Source organism: Lethenteron reissneri, chromosome 55 (assembly GCF_015708825.2).
Source record: "Lethenteron reissneri isolate LAM-NWPU_2019-01 chromosome 55, ASM1570882v1, whole genome shotgun sequence".
Lineage (NCBI taxonomy): Eukaryota > Metazoa > Chordata > Hyperoartia > Petromyzontiformes > Petromyzontidae > Lethenteron > Lethenteron reissneri.
In genome coordinates, this window is record NC_083833.1 from 11178312 (window position 1) to 11199082 (window position 20771).

At 46.6% G+C, this 20771-nt stretch overlaps 1 long non-coding RNA gene across 2 annotated transcripts; it reads left to right on the top strand.

The window, feature by feature from the left end:
* Positions 1–9254: 9254 nt before the first annotated feature.
* On the top strand, positions 9255–20522 carry LOC133356715 (uncharacterized). 2 transcript variants are annotated; one of them, XR_009756885.1, is made up of 4 exons: positions 9255–9353; positions 17530–17613; positions 17965–18054; positions 20166–20522. It is a non-coding gene; the product is annotated as an uncharacterized LOC133356715 (long non-coding RNA). The 2 variants fall into 2 exon arrangements; XR_009756884.1 differs by lacking the exon at positions 9255–9353 and adding an exon at positions 16479–16618.
* Positions 20523–20771: the final 249 nt, after the last annotated feature.

Here is a 20771-nt window from a genome sequence, read left to right on the forward strand (position 1 = left end):
ACCCACATACTCATAGAGACCCACATACTCATAGAGACCCATACAGACCCACATAGACCCATACTCATAGAGACCCAAACAGACCCACAGAGACCCATACTCATAGAGACCCACAAAGACCAACAGAGATCCATACTCATAGAGACCCACACAGACATAGAGAGACCCATACTCAGAGACCCACACAGACTTCGAGAGACACAGACTAAAACTAAGCTATGTTTTACTTTACTAGGTGTAAGGCCCCACTCTCAGCTGCTGTGCAGCTGTTTTGTCGGAAGCTCCCTGGCCATCACTAACGATAGCTCAACAACGTGGGCTGATATCAACATCATCATGCGGAAAGGTTACAGCAGCGGTCAAATACTCTAAACGCGTGGTCATGTTGATTCTGAACGTAGAGGGAAAAACTGGAGGGCTTGGAGGAAAATCCACGTGACCACCACGGGGAGCGAGAGAGATGCAAACTCCAAATATACAGCAGGAGTCAGGGTCGGGATCGAACCCACGACCCCCTGTATACCAGGCGAGGTAGTTAACATCTCCTAGCCACAGCTGCCTACCGTCAACCTGCTACCTCTATCTGGAAGGAGGAGGTGGCAGAGTCACAGTAGATTGACGAGCCAGCGCATCGACCCCGCGATCAACCGTGGCCGGCCTGCCTCCGCGCCAGCTAACCGCGCGCCCCGATGAGAGGGCGTGACCACCGCGCCCGCTCCGCTCACCGGCTTGATGTCCGCGTGGACGATGCCCCGCCCCTTGGCGTACAACAGGAAGTCGAGGATGGCCCTGGTGTGCTCCCTCAACCGCCTCACGTAGATTCGCCCGATGCTCCCTTTGCTCATGACGTCGTAGAGGCTCTTCCTGGCACGACAACGACGACGACGTTTAAACCCCTTTCCCGTTCCGATGACGTCCGCTCGGCGACCCACGACCCGGACCCCAAACCGACTTGTGCCACTTGGTTAGTTTTGGGGGGAGGGGTCATGAAACGCCTCGTCGCTCCGCGGTATTCATCCTCGGTCTCGCCGCGCCGCACTAGCGCCAAGGGAACTGAATGTTTAGTGATAATAACTTCATTATGATTTTATTATAATTTCACCATGATTATGTTATTCCCTTTTATTATTTCATTACTATCATTTTATTACTATCATATCACAATTTAACAATAAATGTATTCTATTTATTATTTTTTATTATCAATATTTCTTAATATAAATTTGTATTATAATTTTAATTAGCAATATATTCGTATTATTTCATTATAATTTCCTTATCTTATAATTTTTTCCGTTATTTAATTGCCATATTATTGTTAATTAGAATTTTTTCATTATTCACCTATTAATATCGTATTATTAATATATTTTACTAGCAGGTGTACCCGTTCTTCGCACGGAAATTAATAGTTTAGTCCACAGATGTGACGTCACCGCTCACTGCCGTGCAATAGATTATATCCATTATTCCCCCCCCCCAAAATACAAAAGTCTATTTTTATACTTTTTACATTGTGTACAGTACGGAAGCTACCCACGTGCCAAATTTAAAGTTATTTGCATGTTGGGAAGTATGCAAAACATTTCGAACAGACACACATATCCACACATTTCCCTTTTATTTCTATGTAGATTCTCATGAAAAAAATAAATGTGTGATTCATGGGGAGCATTTCCGTGAGTCGCGTCTTCCGCAACCCGGGGGACTTCCTGCGTCTGATTTGTCGCCACGGTGTTCTGCGATTGTCGATAACGCAGCGGTTCGCTGTGCTGAGCTGCTTGACCCACGCGGGCCATGTGGACGCGTGCTGCTCGACTTCCCAGAGCTTTGGAAACTCGATTGCCAAACAAATTGTGATTGTAAAATTGTCAGATTAATTATTGCATAAATTAATTATCAAAATAGTAATTAAATAAGTTACGTATTCGATTAAATTAACTGATTTAAAGAGGCGAGACATATTTTGATGAATTGTTAACTATCTTTAAACTCATTAAATAAACTGCAAAAATAAGTTAATTATGAAAGGTATGAAAAAAAAAGCAATTTGGGAACAAATTAGAAAATTAATCCCCCCCCCCCCACTTTGCACAAGAGCACAGAAGCCTGATCACCACATCTGTGCCTCTATATAAGGAACGAAACAGGTGGAATTCTCCACAAAATGTGGCTGTCGCCTGATGAAGCCAGTTTTAATTACTGGCGAAACATCATACTCAGAGATTGGAAATGTTGTGGCTTGGCTCTCCAACACACTGTTGTGCTGTACCATTATACTCCACTATACACTACTATACACTACTATACACTACACTTTCCATTACACTGTACACTACACAATACACTACTATACACTACTATACACTACACTACTATACACTACACTTTCTACTACACTATACACTACACTATATACTACTATACACTACACTTTCTACTACACTATACACTACTATACACTACACTATACACTACTACACTTTACACGACACTACACAATAGTACTGTACTAGTAACGAATTGGCACGTTCTGTTTGCATGACAACCCTTACTAGTTGGCTATGTTGGGTGGTGGCGGGTTTAACGACACAACATTTATATATTTACTTAATCTAACCAAAAATACCTCTATTATGGATGATATTGGTCGCGAAAGCCCTGCGTGTGAAACTCAATCAATAAATGTGATAAATCGATAAATCTAGTTGCTTGATCATATGTTAAATAAATATTTATTCCGAAATAAATCAACTATCGAGCGGAGCAATGGACACGCACACGCACGTGGGTGGGTGGGTGGGAAGGGGAGGTTCGCGTACTTCAAGAGCTCGACGACGAGGCAATTGTGTCCGCGGAATTGGAACGTGTCCAAGACCCGGATGACTCCGTAGCGCTCATCGCTGGCCTTGCCCTGCAGCTCATTGGCCACCTCTAGCTCCGTCCTCTGACGGGCCGCTGTCGAGGAGCTGTGCAGCGGGAGGGGGAAGGCCACGAAATCAACGGTGACTCTGTGGGTGACTCGATGGGTGTCTCTGTGGGTGTCTCTGTGGGGGTCTCTATGGGTGTCTCTGTGGGTGTCTCTGTGGGGGTCTCTGTGGGTGACTCTGTGGGTGTCTCTGTGGGTGACTCTGTGGGGGTCTCTGTAGGTGACTGTAGATATCTGTGGGTCGGGGTGTTTCTGTGGGCCTCTGTGGGTCTCTAAGGGTATGGGTGTCTCTGTGGGTCTCTCAGGGTCTCTATTAGTCTGGGTGTCTCTGTGGGTCTCTAAGGGTCTGGGTGTCTCTGTGGGTGTCTCTGTGGGTCTCTCAGTGTCTGGGTGTCTCTGTGGGTGACTCTGTGGGTTACTCTGCGGGTTTCTGTTGGGTCTCTATGGGTATTCATTCAGACTCTGTCGCCTCGACAGACCTGGTTTTCACCTGAGGACGGCTGCTTGCGTTGTGGCCGAAACGTCGTGAGAATTATTTTATTGTGTTTTATTTTTATTATTTTATTACTTCCCTTCTACGTGACTTTACCGAAATAACCAAGAAGATGAATCCCTGCAGTCACGAAAGCTTTAAATAGAAATTCTCTATGGGTATTTTAGTTCATAGTTAGCAATAGTTGTACAGCAGTTAATATTTTGTTAGTTAACTTTAGTTCATAGCAGTAGTCTTACGGCACGTTATTATTTTGTGAGTTCATAGCAGCAGTTTTACGGCAGTTAGTGCTTCTTTTTAGTTAGTTCATAGCAGTAAGTTTTCATAGCAGTTAGTATTCTGTTACTTTATAGTTAGCAGCAGTTTTATGGCAGTAAGATCTTGTTAGTTTATAGTTAGCAGCAGTTTTAGGGCAGTTAGTATTTTGTCAGCGAGTCCATAGTTATTGGCAGTTTCACGGCGGTGCCTCCAATCATTTGATGATTATTCTTCGAGAGCGCGGGCCACCGCAGAAGGCCCTCCGACTCACCTCCAGGGCAGCGACAGCATCTTGACGGCCACGAGTGTTTTGGTTTTGTGGTCGAGGCACTGCAGCACCAGGCCCTGGCCTCCCTCGCCAATCATCTTCTGCACCTCATAGCGGTAGTGGAGCTGTTCCTTGCGGACCTAGGAGGCGAAGGCCAGTTGTCAAGAGTCGTCGCAATCAGAGCGTCGAACGTTAGGTGGTTGCAGCAGCAGTCCGGGCTTCCACGACCGCCATTATCAGCTATAGAGGTTTCTTTTTGCTTGGGTGTTAGATCGCGGAAATGTATAAATGTTTAGTTAAACTGCCGAATGCTTGACTTGAAGCTTTCGTGACTGCAGGAATTCGTATTCTTGGATCTTTCGGTAAAGTCACATAGGTTCAAAGAAAAAAATATAAATAACAGACAACTGGGACGTTTCGATCGCAACGCAAGCGGTCATCTTCCTGTTATTTTTATTATTTTCTTTGAACCTATCTACGTGACTTTACCGAAAGACCCAAGAATACCGAATGGCGTTAAAACTTGGGGGGATTTAACTACACATATTTGGACCATCTTATTTGACGGGCACTATTCTTTAGTTACCGTACAGTTTTCTGATAGACAGCCAGTTTTGTTTTATCATGTTTAGCTTCTTTTTTCACACACTGGTTTCCTGCTTTAAGTTTTACCCACCCAGCAACATAGCGAGGGGCTGTTTCTTCCTGACCTGCTTTTCTGCTTCTACCATCTACGTAAAAAAGGCTCAGTCCCATTAGAAGCAGTCGCACCTTAACAACTCTGGCACCTCCCAGCTCAACCAGTCTACATAACAAAGGCTCAGTCCTAGCAGCAGCCTCAGCCGCAGCAGCCTCAGCCGCACCAACCTTACCATAATAAAAAACTCCTCCCCCCCCTCAACCAGTATATATACAAGGTCGGGTCTCTTGGAATTTCTCTTTACTTGATACAGCAATCGTGCTGTGACAGTTCCACCTGAAGACGGAAGCTTGTGTTGCCTCCGAAACGTCGTGATTTTTTATTTTACATTTATTAATTTTAATTTTATTTTTTACCTACGTGACTTCACCGAAAAAAACCCTAGAGTACTTGGGGGGGGGGGTTGTTCGCCTTTTTGCGTTTATCCATCTAACACTGGGTAGTGAGACACTGGTGGCGAGACACTGGTGGCGAGACACTGGGTAGTGAGACACTGGTAGTGAGACACTGGTAGTAAGACACTGGGTAGTGAGACACTGGTGGTGAGACACTGGGTAGTGAGACACTGGTGGTGAGACATTGGGTAGTGAGACACAGGTTGTGAGACACTGGTAGTGACACACTGGGTGGTGAGACACTGGTAGTGAGACACTGGTAGTGAGACACTGGGTAGTGAGACACTAGGTAGTGAGACACTGGTAGTGAGACTAGGTCCTAAAGAAGGATGCTCTCTCCGGTGTAGACCAATCAGTTTCAAAGGCAATGCCATACATTATCAGAGCATGTTTTTGTCTGCATGTTCACCACAAGTATGTATTTTATGTCCAGAAAGGCTACAGCCTATTGCTACGCTGTTAAAGGCCCCACCACTGAGCTGCTATGTAGCCCTTGTTTCTCAAGAGCGACCTGGCCATCACAAATCATTGCTCAACGAAGTGGGGCCTCATCTTTATCACCATGTGGAAATGTACAGCAGAAGCAGCCAATTACTCTAAATGTGTGTTGACGTTGTTTCTAAATGTGGAAGGAGAAAAATCCACGCAACCACGGGGAGAAAGATAGAGACGCAAACTCCAAATATACAGCAGGCGTCAGGGTCGGTATCGAACCCACGACCTCCTGTATACCAGGGGAGGGAGTTAACATCTCCTGGCCACCACGGCTGACGCCGTGAGTGGATTAGCCAAAGTTTACTACATATGGTGCGTAATAACTTTAACACTTTCACAGAGACCCACAGACACCCAGACCAATAAAGACCCAAACAGATCCTTAGACACCCACAGAGACCCCCAGAAACCCGTAACACAAAACCTTAACTGACTGTCCGTGTCTGGTGGTGGTGGCAGGTTGAACGATTACACATTTATACTCATGCCTTCTAACCCAACAAAAACCTCTGTGGGTGTCTAATGGTGTCTCTTTGGGTGCCTTTGTGGGTCTCAATGGGAGTGGGTCTCTATGGGTGTCTCTGTGGGTCTCTGTGGGTGTCTCTTTGGGTCTCCATGGGTGTCTCTGTGTCTCTGTGAGCCTCACAGGGATGTAGTTGTTGTTATCGTCGTCGGAGCTGTCGGTGTTGTTGCCACCCCCGGGTTTGTCGACCTTGTCCAAAGTGAAGAACCATACTTGTTTCATGGCCTCCAGCTCCAGCTTTTGGCGAGGACTTAGCTGAGGCCCAAAGAGATCCAGGATCGCTGCACACGTGACAACAATAACAACATCTTAGATTTTTTACTATTTCTGTTTTGTTTACATGCCAGGTAAGGCCCCCGCTAGAGCTACATCGTCATCGTCGTCATTATCATAACATGGAGACTCATCACTCCACTCAGACCCACAGAGACCCACAGAAACCCATACTTGTGTAGGACTTGAAATGTCACGCGCCCCGCGTTATGTTGCTATGCGAGCGAGCAGCGTACAGTGGGGGCAACTGAGGATACAGTTGTTGTTGTGTGCCATTGAGAGGGAGGTCATTAAGAGACACCACAGGTGTTAAGGGTAACGGAGGACGCAGGCCGGTGATTGGTCAGGAGGGTGAGTGGCTGATGACTGGCGGCCGGGCTGATGGCGATAACATGGTCACGTGAGGCTGGGGGCCTGGGGGCGAGTAGCAAAGCGGGGGATGAGATAATTAATTGGGGCTGATTGGTTCGGGTATAAAGGCACAGCGTAACGGAGAGACGGGGGTCTTGGGGGAGTGTTGGAGTCGGAGATGGAGACGGTGCCTGGGACAGAGACGGAGCAGCATGGAGCAGGAATAGATACAGATAGGGTAGCAGTGGATAGAGAGAATACAGCGTACAGTAGCAGTGGATAGAGAGAATACAGATAGGGTAGCAGTGGACGGAGCGAGTACTGAGTAGGGTAGCAGCGGAGTAACGGACCTAGGGGGAGAGAGAGAGAGAGCGAGCGAAGTCGCGGAGCGAGCGAACGGAGAGACATGGAGTGATGACGAGGAGGTGTGAACTATATGTGTGAATAAAAGAGACGAGAAAGACAAGAAGCTGTCGCATCAGTAAGAGTCCTACACTTGTATCGAACCATAGAGACCCACAGAGACCCATACTCATATAGATCCATAGATCCACAGATATCCATGCTCATATCGAACCATAACGACCATAGAGACCCATACTAAAACTGAACTATTTATTTTTATTTTGGCAGGTAAGGCCCCACAGAAGTGGCTGTGATCTTCATCACGTGGAAATATATAGTGGCCGCCAAATACTGTATACCCACGTAACATGGCTGCCATGACATCCCTCAGTGCAACATGGACACAATGACAACCCCCATGCAATATGGCTGCCATGACATCCCCCATGCAACATGGCCATCATGACATCCCTCATGAAACATGGCCGCCCTAAAGACCCCCATGCATAATGGCCATCGTGAAATCCTGCACGTAACATGGCCATAGTGACGTCCCCTATGCAGCATGGCTGTAGTGATGCACCCCATGCAACATTGCTGCCGTGACATCCCTCATGCAAAATGGCCACAATGAAGTCCCCCATGCAACATGGCTGCCATAAAGTCTCATAAACAACATGGCCACCGTGAAGTCCCTAATGAAAAATGGCGGTAGTGACTTCCCCCCATTCAACGTGGCCATTTTTGCTGACTGCTGTTCCTCACCTCGAGGCGATTTACTGAGGATAGGGCCGGTGCCGGCTGCGGACAACGCGCTCCACGTGTTGCCAGAGACTCCCTCCCTCCTTGCTCCAGCTTGGCTCGTCTACATGCACATACACACATAATAAACAATATTGGAGTACGCTCCTCTACACACAGACTTCAAGTAAACAGTAGACATCAGGTCGACCTCCTGGAAACCAAGTGAGGTTGTTAATATCTCGCCATTATAGTGCCACAGAGTAGTGTACAGGCATCACAAACACTCACTACATCTCCCGGAGGATTGTTCCGCTGTTCGGTTCGCAAGTGCGAGTTGTAAGTCGATGTTAAACAAATATATATTTCATGGAAGCTTGTTTGTAGTGTGGGTGGTGTTTGTAAGTGTGGGTGGTGTTCGTAAGTGAGGGTGTTGTTCGTAAGTGAAGGTGGTGTTCGAAAGTATGGGTGGTGTTTATAAGTGCTATTGGTGTTCGTTAGTGCTGGTAGTGTTAGTAAGTGCTGGTGGTGTTCGTAAGTGAGGGTGGTGTTCGTAAGTGTGGGTGGTGTTCATAAGTGTGGGTGGTGTTGGTGAGTGCTGGTGGTGTTCGTAAGTCGAGCGTAGGGGCCCATGCGTACCTCCATGGTGTTGATACTCAGAGTGGCTTCTCTCACGCAGCAGTCCCCAAGGTCTCTGTGTGGAAAGCTGTGGGTGGGTGGGGGGGTGGAGATGGTGTAGAGAGTCACAACACGAACTCACATCCTCACCACTTTCTCTCATCCCCCAACCAGTAACCCACCATTCTAACCACGAACCCCATCCTCACCACAAACTCACAACACGGACTCACATCCTCACCACAAACTCACAACACGGACTCATATCCTCACCATGAACTCACAACATGGACTCACATCCTCACCACAAACTCATATGAACTCACATGCGCACCACGGACCCACATCCGCACCACGGACCCACACACTCACCACGAACCCACAACACGGACCCACACACTCTCCAAGCACCCACATCCTCACCACGGACCCACACACTCACCACGAACCCACAACATGGACCCACACACTCACCACGCACCCTCGAACCCACAACACGGACCCACACACTCACCACGAACCCACAACACGGACCCACACACTCACCATGAACCCACAAAACTCACCTCGTCAAAAGTTTCGCTCGGATGGCTTCAGCAGAAGTTGTTCGAAAGGCGACGATGATGAAGCTGAAGCAGCTGAAGTTTAAGAAGCTGCCGTCTCCTTCACGCCCGTCTCGAACTCTGAGGAAGCACGTGGTGATTGCGACGTCACCGGTGATGTCACAGCTCGAGGGACTTGACCACGCCCCCTTTAGCCACGCCCTCCGAGTGACGTGCCAGTGCGCGACCACGCCCCCGGAAGCCGCCCCCCGCCCCTCCTCTTGGGGCGACCTCCACCCCCAGCTTCTACTTCCGCTTCCGGTCAGGGCGAATGGCGGCGATGGCGGGAAAAATCTGAACCCTGTCTGGGCCTCCTCGTGGTCGACTCAGCCTGAAGATGCCGACACGGGGCTCTGTGTGAGGTGAGTCTGTGAGTCTCCGTGTGTGTCTGTGTGAGGTGAGTCTGTGGGTCTCTGTGTGTGTCTGTGTGAGGTGAGTCTGTGGGTCTCTGTGTGATGAGTCTGTGGGTCTCTGTGTGATGAGTCTGTGGGTCTCTGTGTGATGAGTCTGTGGGTCTCTGTGTGATGAGTCTGTGGGTCTCTGTGTGATGAGTCTGTGGGTCTCTGTTTGGTGAGTCTGTGTGTCTCTGTGTGATGAGTCTGTGGGTCTCTGTGTGGTGAGTCTGTGTGTCTCTGTGTGGTGAGTCTGTGGGTCTCTGTGTGGTGAGTCTGTGGGTCTCTGTGTGGTGAGTCTGTGGGTCTCTGTGTGGTGAGTCTGTGGGTCTCTGTGTGGTGAGTCTGTGGGTCTCTGTGTGATGAGTCTGTGGGTCTCTGTGTGGTGAGTCTGTGGGTCTCTGTGTGGTGAGTCTGTGGGTCTCTGTGTGATGAGTCTGTGGGTCTCTGTGTGATGAGTCTGTGGGTCTCTGTGTGATGAGTCTGTGGGTCTCTGTGTGGTGAGTCTGTGGGTCTCTGTGTGGTGAGTCTGTGGGTCTCTGTGTGGTGAGTCTGTGGGTCTCTGTGTGATGAGTCTGTGGGTCTCTGTGTGGTGAGTCTGTGGGTCTCTGTGTGGTGAGTCTGTGGGTCTCTGTGTGGTGAGTCTGTGGGTCTCTGTGTGGTGAATCTGAGTCTCTGTGGGTGTCTTTACATTTCCACACGATGATAATGCTATCAGCCACTTGGTTGAGCTATCATTTGTAATAGCCAGCGCTACATAGCTCCTTACCTGGTAACATTTAAAATCTTTAGTATTTGGGTCTCTATGTATCTCTGTGGGTCTCTGTGTGTGTCTCTGCTTGTCTGTGGATCTCTATGTATATCTATGGATCTGTGTGTCTCTATGGGTCTTTGTGTATTTCTATGGGTCTTTGTCTTTACGATTCTCTGTGTATTTATATGGTTTTCTATGTATCTCTATGAGTCTGTATGTATTACTATAGGTCTCTGTCTCTATGGGTCCTTATGTATCTCTGTGGGTCTCTCCGTATCTGTATGGGTCTCTATGTATCACTATTGGTCTCTGTGTGTCTCTATGGGTCACTTTGTATTTCTATGTATCTCTATGGGTTTCTATATATCTCTATGGGTCTCTGTGTGTCTCTGGATCTTTGTGTGTCTTTATGGGTCTCTATGTATCTTTATGGGTCTCTGTGTGTCTCTATGGGTTTCTGGGTGTCTCTGTGTTATCCTTGATCTGTGTGTCTCTATCGGTATCTATGTATATCTATGGGTCTCTATGTATCACTATGTATCTATATGTATCTCTATGGGTTTCTATATATCTCTATCGATCTCTATGTATATCTATGGGTCTCTACGTATCACTTTGGGTCTCTGTGTGTCCCTATGGGTCTCTATGTATCACTATGGGTCTCTGTTTATCTCTATGGGTCTCTGTGTATCTCTGGATCTCTGTGTGTTTCTATCGGTCTCTATGTATCTCTTTCGGTTTCTATGTGTGACTATTGGTTTTTATGTGTCTCTATGGGTCTCTGTGTGTCTTTATGGGTCTCTATGTATCACAATGGGTCTCTGTGTGTCTCTATGGATTAGCGTGGTTTCTTAAGCGAACTGGGGAATGTGGTGGGCGCGTAAAATGGGAGATGGTGGGAGCTCTATGGGATTGTCCGGCGAGTGCGATTGTAATGCGTAGTGCGGATCGGTAGGGAGGCTTATGTCATGTAGGGAATGTGGAAGGTGGGTAAAGTGTGAGCCTATGGGAGTGGCCGGCAAGTGCGATTGTAATGCGTAGTGCGGATAAGCGTTGTTTCTTAAGCGACCTGGGGAATGTGGGGACGGGTAACGTCGGAGACTATGGGACTAGCCGGTGAAGGTGATTGCAATTTGTAGTGCGGATAGGTTAGGTAAGCTCTGTCCATGACGGCCCGTGCAGAACTCATTAATTGTAACTCAGACACGTGCCCCACCCCACTTGTGACGTCACCACGGCACTTATGCCAGGCTAGGTGCATGCACTCTGAGGCCACGTGAAGTGTCGATGGGTCGCTGCTGGCAGGAGGTCACGGGACAGACCCAGCAGGTGCCATGGGTTGACTGCTGTGCCAGGCTAGGTGCAGGAGGAGGCCACGGGACAGACCCAGCAGGTGCCATGGGTTGACTGCTGTGCCAGGCTAGGTGCATCTGACGACAAACATCTGGGCAGTTCACCATCATTGGTTCAAGCAGAGCTTGTCTCTTGCTTCTGCTGATGAGACACGGAGTTGGGCAGACTCCAAATATACAGCAGCAGCAGGCATCGACAGGGTTGGGATCGAACCCACGACCTCCTATGTACCAGGCGAGGTAGTTAATATCTCATCAGGGTCAGGATCGAATCCACAACCTCTTGTGTACCAGGCGAGGTAGTCAACATCTGGACCAAAGTCACCTGAGACCCAGGCAGCAGCAACTCGCCACAACAAACACAATTGCAAAGTTCTGTTGAGTCAGCTTATTTATTAACAACAACAATCGATAAACAAACAATGGTCTAGATATATATGTACACATTATTACATTATAATATTTTTTTATCTCTATCCTAACTCTTCACACATGCACGTGGCTAAGCAGGCTCTAGTCCATTGGGTGGTGAGTGTGGGTGGTGTGGGTGGTGTGGTGATTGTGGGTGGTGAGTGTGGGTGGTGAGTGTGGTGTGTGTGGTGAGTGAGTGGTGTATGTGGGTGGTGAGTGTGGGTGGTGTGGTGAGTGTGGGTGGTGTGGGTGGTATGGGTGGTGTCGGTTGTGTAGGTGGGGAGTGTAGGTGAGCGACGATGACGACGATGGCGATGGGAGCTTCCCCTCCGGCTCCGCTCTGTGGAGAGAGAAGCACCAGCACCACAGCAGCGCATCGTCATCATCATCATCATCATCAACATCGTCATCATCATCGCCATTGTCATCACCATCATCATCGTCGTCGTCGTCGTCGTCATCAGCAGACCCACAGAGACCCATAGATCCACAGAGACCCATAGACCCATGTAGACCAGAAGCCACTTGGCCCTCTCAGCTGATAGCCGAATAAAGTGGGCTGATAACATCATCTTCATCACGTGGACATTCATAGCGGCAGTCAATTGCTCGAAGTGCGTGACGCCGATTCTCAACATGTAGGGGAAAATATGGAGGACCCTGAAAAGAATCTACGCGGTGACCACCACGGGGACAGAAACGCAGACTGCAAATATACAGCAGAAGGCATCGTCAGGGTCAGGATCGAGCCCACGACCTGCGTAACAGGCGAGGTAGTTAACACTCACTACATCTCGCGTTGTTCATAAGTGCTGGTGGTGTTCGTAAGTGAGGGTGGTGTTCGTAAGTGTGGGTGGTGTTCGTAAGTGTGGGTGGTGTTCGTAAGTGTGGGTGGTGTTGGTGAGTGCTGGTGGTGTTCATAAGTCGAGCGTAGGGGCCCATGCGTACCTCCATGGTGTTGATACTCAGAGTGGCTTCTCTCATGCAGCAGTCCCCAAGGTCTCTGTGTGGAAAGCTGTGGGTAGGTGGGGGGGGGGTGGAGATGGTGTAGAGAGTCACAACACTAACTCACATCCTCACCACTTTCCCACATCCCCCAACCAGGAACCCACCATTCTAACCACGAACCCCCATCCTCACCACAAACTCACAACACGGACTCACATCCTCACCACGAACTCAGTCACGAAAGCTCCAAATTAAGACTGATATAACAAGTCACGCAAAACATAAAATAGATATACTGTTGATATCCATCACACACTGTTGCTGTAACAACAGTCATATTTTCATTGCAACTCACGGCCACTGGAAAATTAACCAATCTGAATTGCCATGCATGCACTTTTTTTAACCACAATTCGTAGAAAATCGTTCCTTCCTTTGTGTCTACAACAAACATCTCTTTAGTACCAGCACTCATAGTGGAAAGTCGTATAGAAATTCATACATTTGTTAACATTATTCACCCTTGGAGTGTGCACGACCATCATGCACAGTTTTAACAACACGGTTGCCAAAGACCGGTGACACGCATTGTTGTTTTCAGAGATCTAGGAGCCAGCTGCTTTGATGTTTATGAGTTTAACATTTTACGTTGTGGCAATGAGAACCACTGTCACATCTGATGGCCCTTTCAACGTAGTTCCCGTACAAAACGTGTGCTCGGCGTTTACATCATTCTACACACAGCAGTGTGCATGAAGAGAAACTTAATTTGTCTAGACGCGAGTCATCCTGTCAATCACAGCAGTATTTTGTCGTACATAGGGCTCGTCCTAACAGGAGGGACATGTGAACGATGGTATCGATAATCGATTACGTATAAACTTTGACCTAGGTAACAAAATGCGACTGAAAATGTTCATGGACAATCAGTATGTTCTAAACTGTCTTCTCATTCCGATATTTTTTTGTTCAGTTGCAAGTTTGGAAGAAAAGAAAAAGATTTAACGTGAAGAAAAATTTGATTGCCATGTTGGGTAGTTTTTGCGAAGTCTTGAGGTTTGGTTGGGGGGGGGGCATACCAAAATTATTGTCCAATTCACTGCTGATTGAAGGCTTCCCCACAACATGTTTGTTATGGTTGTTGTTTGACTAGGCCCTCACTACACTGGTCATTGCAGGTTGATGAAGGGGAGCCAAGGCTGGCTCAGGTGTCGCCGCATCGCGAATGTTAAACCTCGGGCTGGGTATCAAACGTCTTCCGTCACATAAGCTATGAAAAGCAACTCTTCGAGGTTCAGTTGTACGTGAATGCACTGCGCCACCATTCCACTTTATTGTAAATCGGAAAATTTCCATAGACAAACACTGGTATCGCTGTAATACTCCACCCGGAGTGTGCAATTATTACAAAATATACGACTGTTGTGTTGTGGAATAATGAATCGGTGGTTGTCCTGTGGAAAGTCTCTCTGGAATTACCACTAATGGAGATGGGTGACGCCCCAGTGCTCGCATGAACATGGGGACATTGTCTTAGCTTGATTGTCGTATAATAGCCGTGAAATAATTACTAAACTTTTTTGTTATTTACCAAGGAAGGCCCACTGAGCTATATAGCTCTCTTTTAGAAGCGATCTGGCCACGAATGATAGCAAAAACGAAGTGACTTATCGCCTGGAAATTTTTCGCAGACAAATACTCCGAACGCATGTTTATATTCTAAATGTGGAGGGAAAAACCGGGGGATCCCTAGAAAAATCCACGCGACCACGGGAAGAACATGCAAACTCCAAATATGCTGATGTCAGGGTCGAGATCGAATCCACGACTTCGTGTATACCAGTCGAGGTAGTTAACATTTCGCTACCGTGGTAACTGTAATACAAGGTAATGGTACAGCCCCTGCAATTATTTGTGCCACTGCTGGTGAAAGGGCCTCTGCTAGAAATAGCTCTAGAGTGCTGTTCTAGAGGGTATTTTTTGGTGAGCTCTTCCAAGCTTGCAAGACGCCTTGGAATAGGTTGGAGTAACCCACACTTTATCCTGCCGCTCGAAGAAAACAACCCCCACAAAACATTCTTTACATCATTCTGAAATTTAGTAGAGCACAATTATTACCGCACGGTATTATTATTACGTAATTAGTGCTCGTGAAGCCTTCTTCGCCGGCTACCACGCCGCTCTGTTGTACAAGCGGCACTTAGTCTCGCGTGGCTGGGCCATGCTCCTGGCAAAGTGTTCGGTTTTTGGGTACCGCGTGTGCGCGCTCAAGAGTTCGCCGGGCGATGACAACCCCTGCCCCCCACACTCAACACTTAGGGCGATCTCGTGCACAGACATCTGTAAACAGACAACGAAAACCATGGGGCACATTTGTAAAATCATTTGTTTATTGCTGCTGTAGGTCACCATTGAAAAATACATGCTTAGCTAAATGGCCGTTACCCAAAATAACTGCCTGACTGACTATATAGTTGGTGCACATTTGCATCTGGATTAAGGTCAGACTAAACCTAACCCAAGAGCATGATCTGGAATTCTAAAGGGAATAATTGCACCACTCTCTGACCAAGCAGAAACAGTTGGCACTGGCAGTTTGATGATCATACCTTGTCAGACTGCACTCATAGAGGTTGTTTACTGCTCCTGACATCTTTATGGCAATCAGTGTTGATGGGGTGCTATTATAGGCCCTCCTGAAAATCCACAATTATGCCACAGTCTGTCTACCTGTTGCAGGGGGAGTGCGTATCAGACTCGCCGTGGTGCCAAGGTATATGCAGATACACCCGATATGTAAACGTCTGTTGAACACGACGTTTACCAGCACCGTACGCACGGATTGGTTACAAGACACAAGATTAAAGCGCAGACTCCTTTAAACGTTGCAAGCGTGCTTTACGTACCTTTAACTTCTTTCCCACCATACGTAGCCAACCGTGTTAATCGGAGGAGGTGCGGGGGCAGGATAACAAACTAAACGCAGAAGGCAGTTCTGAAAGAATGAGTCGTTCTAAAGAAATGTGCCTGGGAAGTGAGCGAATGTACACGAGATGAAGAAACACCGCTTGAAAAGGTCGGATTTTGGAACATCGATAGAAATAAGTAATATTTAAAAATACTTTTTTTTAAACACGCTTTAATGAAATGTACCGTACTAGTAAGGGCAGAACTCTACGATCTTGATTTTTGATTAGAGTGTGCTGATTTTTAAAGGTGCATTGAAAAATGTATATTCTGCTACTGATACTCCTGCTGTTGTGGAGTGACTCATGTAACCAACTACAGCTGCAAAGTTTGGTCGTACATGTTACGTGTATCGTTTATTGTTAAATTTGAATCAAAGTTCCTATGATCACTGTTACATTGTTTTTATAGCCTTATTTTGGTGATTTTGAAAACGTTTTGTTTAGCCATGTTTGTTGTAGTACAGAGTTAGCCTGATAACTTTAATCTACATTGTCTTATGGTTGTTATTGTTGGACTTGCATCCCACTTGGATTTTTGCACATGGCGTTGGAATCTGGTGTTTATTCTGGAAGACTTTGCTGTTTTATCCAGGATTTTTCTGTTGCGATGTTTCTTGCTTTTTTTTTTTGCGGTTGCACCCGAGTCAAGATCCGCATGGCTCACAGGGTTATAAAACAACACATTCCTGCAGAGGGAGCTGGTAGGAACGTTGGGTTGCTCGGTCAATGGCCAGGGTCAACGGCGGTGTGGTGTATTCTGCAAATATGGCCGACTGTGAGGGCGGGCACAAGCTGGCATGAGTAGGTTAAACGTTGAGTTTTATCAGGGCACCACGGGGTGACCAGCCCCTCCCCACCCAGCCCCACCCCTCCCACCCCCCACCCAGCCACTCCCCACCCTCCCCACCCAGCCCCTCCCCACCCTCCCCACCCAGGCCCTCCCTGCACAACGGACGGACATAATAATCCCCTGTGGGCTGGTGTAGCCAGAAGGTTCCAACCAGTATTAATGAAACTGAAACAAGGACTGTTAGTTAAGTATCTTGGCAAGCCCTGATATGTTGCTGTTACTGTCATTGTTTAGATCCCAAGTTAGTCAGCATTTAAAACATGCATAACAAACCTTTTTAAATCTCTTAGAATATGAATAACATGTCTACAATGATTGTGTTCTGATTGCTGGCACAATTGTGCCCTACATTACATGTACTGAATGTTATTCAACATTGGGGAGGAGTCTGCCTTCATGTTCAGACACTCGCTGCTGCCATAGTTGTCTCCAATCTGAAGGCACAGCCACATGGATGGTATTTCGGACATCAAATAACCTGCGAAGTCATGCTCGGGTTATAACAAATATTTTTAAGTATGGTCATATGACCCTAATGGCGTACAAGGCATGGGGGGGGGGGAGCTTTATCAAGCATTCGATTAATACAAATGGTCTGTACATTAACATGCATATCTGGATTAGAGATTAAATATCATTAAGTCTGGCGATGATGTTTAATGCAGGTGGAATGAACATGTTCATGTGGATGAATGAGTGATCGGACGCATGCATGATTGGGCAAACGAGCGAGTGAATAGCTTGTAAAGCAACAGGCATGAAATTTATTTAATTGGTACAGTGAGTGGTCAAATATGTAATAATTGAGAGGATGAGTAAGTCAAAAGGTTGCAAAATCTGAGCGTTGTTCCAACCTCCCCAGGCCATCCAACTTCAAACAGAATCTACTCCTTCCCAACAACATGGACAGCCAAATCAAGTGGGCTGAGATCTTGGATGACTGAGGGTAAGTCCCAGATACCTGCATCACATTGCTTATATGCAGAGAAGGAAGCTCCTTGATCAATTACTTTTAGTAGACATGGCTTGGTGGTGATGGGAAGACGTAATGAGCGAGTGTGGCTGAGAGGATGGGTTCAGATCTGAGTATCAGCCATTTTTGTTTAAACTGGGGTCTCAAGCTAAACATGACTTGTAAAGTTTTACTGCCATGTGATGAATATTTATCAATAGCAGGTCCTATTGTGTGGTAAGAGGCAATTACAGCGATCTTAAAATTATTTCTGTGAAACTCCACGTCCTTCGTTCTCTAATTCATTACTCGTCATTTGAATTAATTTTGTTCTTTGTATTCCAGGAATCGTCGTGCCAGTCGACCACGTGCAGGGACATGGATAAGGTGGACCCTTTCCCAGGCCAAAGTTGCTACAAGCATCACTCCCCAAAGGTGTGGGGTCTGTGGGGGCCAAACACACAACATTTTCTCCAAAACTAGCACACCATCAAAATATCACTACACCATCTCTCCACATTACCTTTCTCATGACACCACACCACCACGGCCAATTAAATGCACCATCATAGAGCCTCATCGTGTCTCTACAATGAGGGAAAAAAGTATTTGATCCCCTGCTGATTTTGTGCGTTTGCCCACTGACAAATAAATGATCAGTCTATAATTTTAATGGTAGGTTTATTTGAAGAGTGAGACAGAATAACAACAAAAATCCAGAAAAACGCATGTCAAAAATGTTTTAAATTGATTTGCATTTTAATGAGGGAAATAAGTATTTGACCCCCAGCGGTTAGCGCCCTACGAACTCAGAACTACACGAGAGGATCTCGTCAATGATCTCAAGGCAGCTGGGACCATAGTCACCAAGAAAACAGTTGGTAACACACTACGCCATGAAGGACTGAAATCCTGCAGCGCCCGCAAGGTCCCCCTGCTCAAGAAAGCACATATACATGCCCGTCTGAAGTTTGCCAATGAACATCTGAATGATTCAGAGGACAACTGGGTGAAAGTATTGTGGTCAGATGAGACCAAAATGGAGCTGTTTGGCATCAACTCAACTCGCCGTGTGTGGATGAGGAATGCTGCCTATGACCGCAAGAACACCATCCCCACTGTCAAACATGGAGGTGGAAACATTATGCTTTGGGGGTGTTTTTCTGCTAAGGGGACAGGACAACTTCACTGCATCAAAGGGACGATGTAAGGGATCATCTACCGTCAAATCTTGGGTCAGAACCTCCTTCCCTCAGCCAGGGCATTGAAAATGGGTCGTGGATGGGTATTCCAGCATGACAATGACCAAAAACACACGGCCAAGGCAACAAAGGAGTGGGTCAAGAAGAAGCACATTAAGGTCCTGGAGTGGCCTAGCCAGTCTCCAGACCTTAATCCCATAGAAAATCTGTGGAAGGAGCTGAAGGTTCGAGTTGCCAAACGTCAGCCTCGAAACCTTAATGACTTGGAGAAGATCTGCAAAGAGGAGTGGGACAAAATCCCTCCTGAGATGTGTGCAAACCTGGTGGCCAACTACAAGAAACGTCCGACCTCTGTGATTGCCAACAAGGGTTTTGCCACCAAGTACTAAGTCATGTTTTGCAGAGGGGTCAAATACTTATTTCCCTAATTAAAATGCAAATCAATTCATAACATTTTTGACATGCGTTTTTCTGGATTTTGTTGTTCTGTCTCTCACTGTTCAAATAAACCTACAATTAAAATTATAGACTGATCATTTCTTTGCCTGTGGGCAAATGTACAAAATCAGCAGGGGATCAAATACTTTTTTCCCTCACTATACCATCATAAGACACCATCTCTCGAAGATTCCACTACTTGACCTCTCCAAATAACAACACCATCTCTCCACCATCCCACTCATGCAAGCACTTGAAGTGGTAATTTATTACCAATGAAGACAGAATTAAATAAATGTGATAAAAGTATTGATGGATAAGGTGTTATGTTAACATCAGGTGATAGTGTATATTCATGTGTGTGCTAAGAAAGCTTGAATGAGTGAATGTGGATGTCTGCATCTGTACATAGATGTGTGAGTATGTATTTGTGTTTATGTGCACGTCTATGTTTGCGTGCCTGTTGGTATGAATTTTTAACACGGAGGCTTTCGCGACCAGTATTATTCATAATCAACGTTTTTGTGTTATATCACGTTATTTATAAATGTGTCGTAACCTTCCACCACCCGACACGGCCAATCAGCAAAAAAGTGTCGCGTTGACAAAAGACAAATAGTTCACTACTTTAGCCCACCGGTGTGTTGAAGTGTGAATCCACAACATTTCCAGTTTTTTTTTTGTAAATGTTGTGGTTTCACGCTTCAACACACCGGTGGGCTAAAGTAGTGAACTATTTGTCTTTTGTCAACGTGACACTTTTTTGATGATTGGCCGTGTCGGGTGGTGGAAGGTTACGACACATTTATAAATAACGCGATCTAACACAAAAACGTTGATTATGAGGGTAGGAATGTTTTGCATGTGCATGTTTGAATATTCCTGTGGTCATCTTTGCTTGAACAGAGGATATTTGGGGAGGTGAAGGACTTCAGCGGGGTGAAGCGTCTCAAGGAGGAGAAGGACCTTGCCACGGAGAAACGCCTCGTGGTAGAGGAGCACCTCTTTGAAATGCAGCGCCTTGCCAGGGTGGAGTGCCGCACAGAGGAGAAGTGCCTCAGAGACGATCTCCACCAGCAGCGCCTCATTAAAGTGAAGTGCTTCACGGATGAGAAGCGTCTTGTTCTCCCCGTGGCCGCATGGATTTTTCTCTGGGTCCTTCGGTTTTTCCCTCCACATTCAGAAACATGTGTTTAAGAGTATTTGGCTGCTATAAATTTCTGCGTAACAAGCCAATTCATGGGTATTTCATTTGTGGCCAGGTCGCGTCTGGAATAGAGCTGCATAGCAGTGGGCCTTACCTGCTAAAATACAAATAGATTAGTTTTGTTAGTTTATTTTGTGCCACAGAGGAGGGGGGGGTGTCCATTCAAATGGTCGAGATGTGACGCAAGGTGCTTAAGACTTCCCAAAAATATTATTTACTTATGGCAGTTTTTCATATCTACACATGCACAACGACACGCCACTTTCTCCATCTGCCTGACTTGGTATTTTCTTTTTTTCTTATTT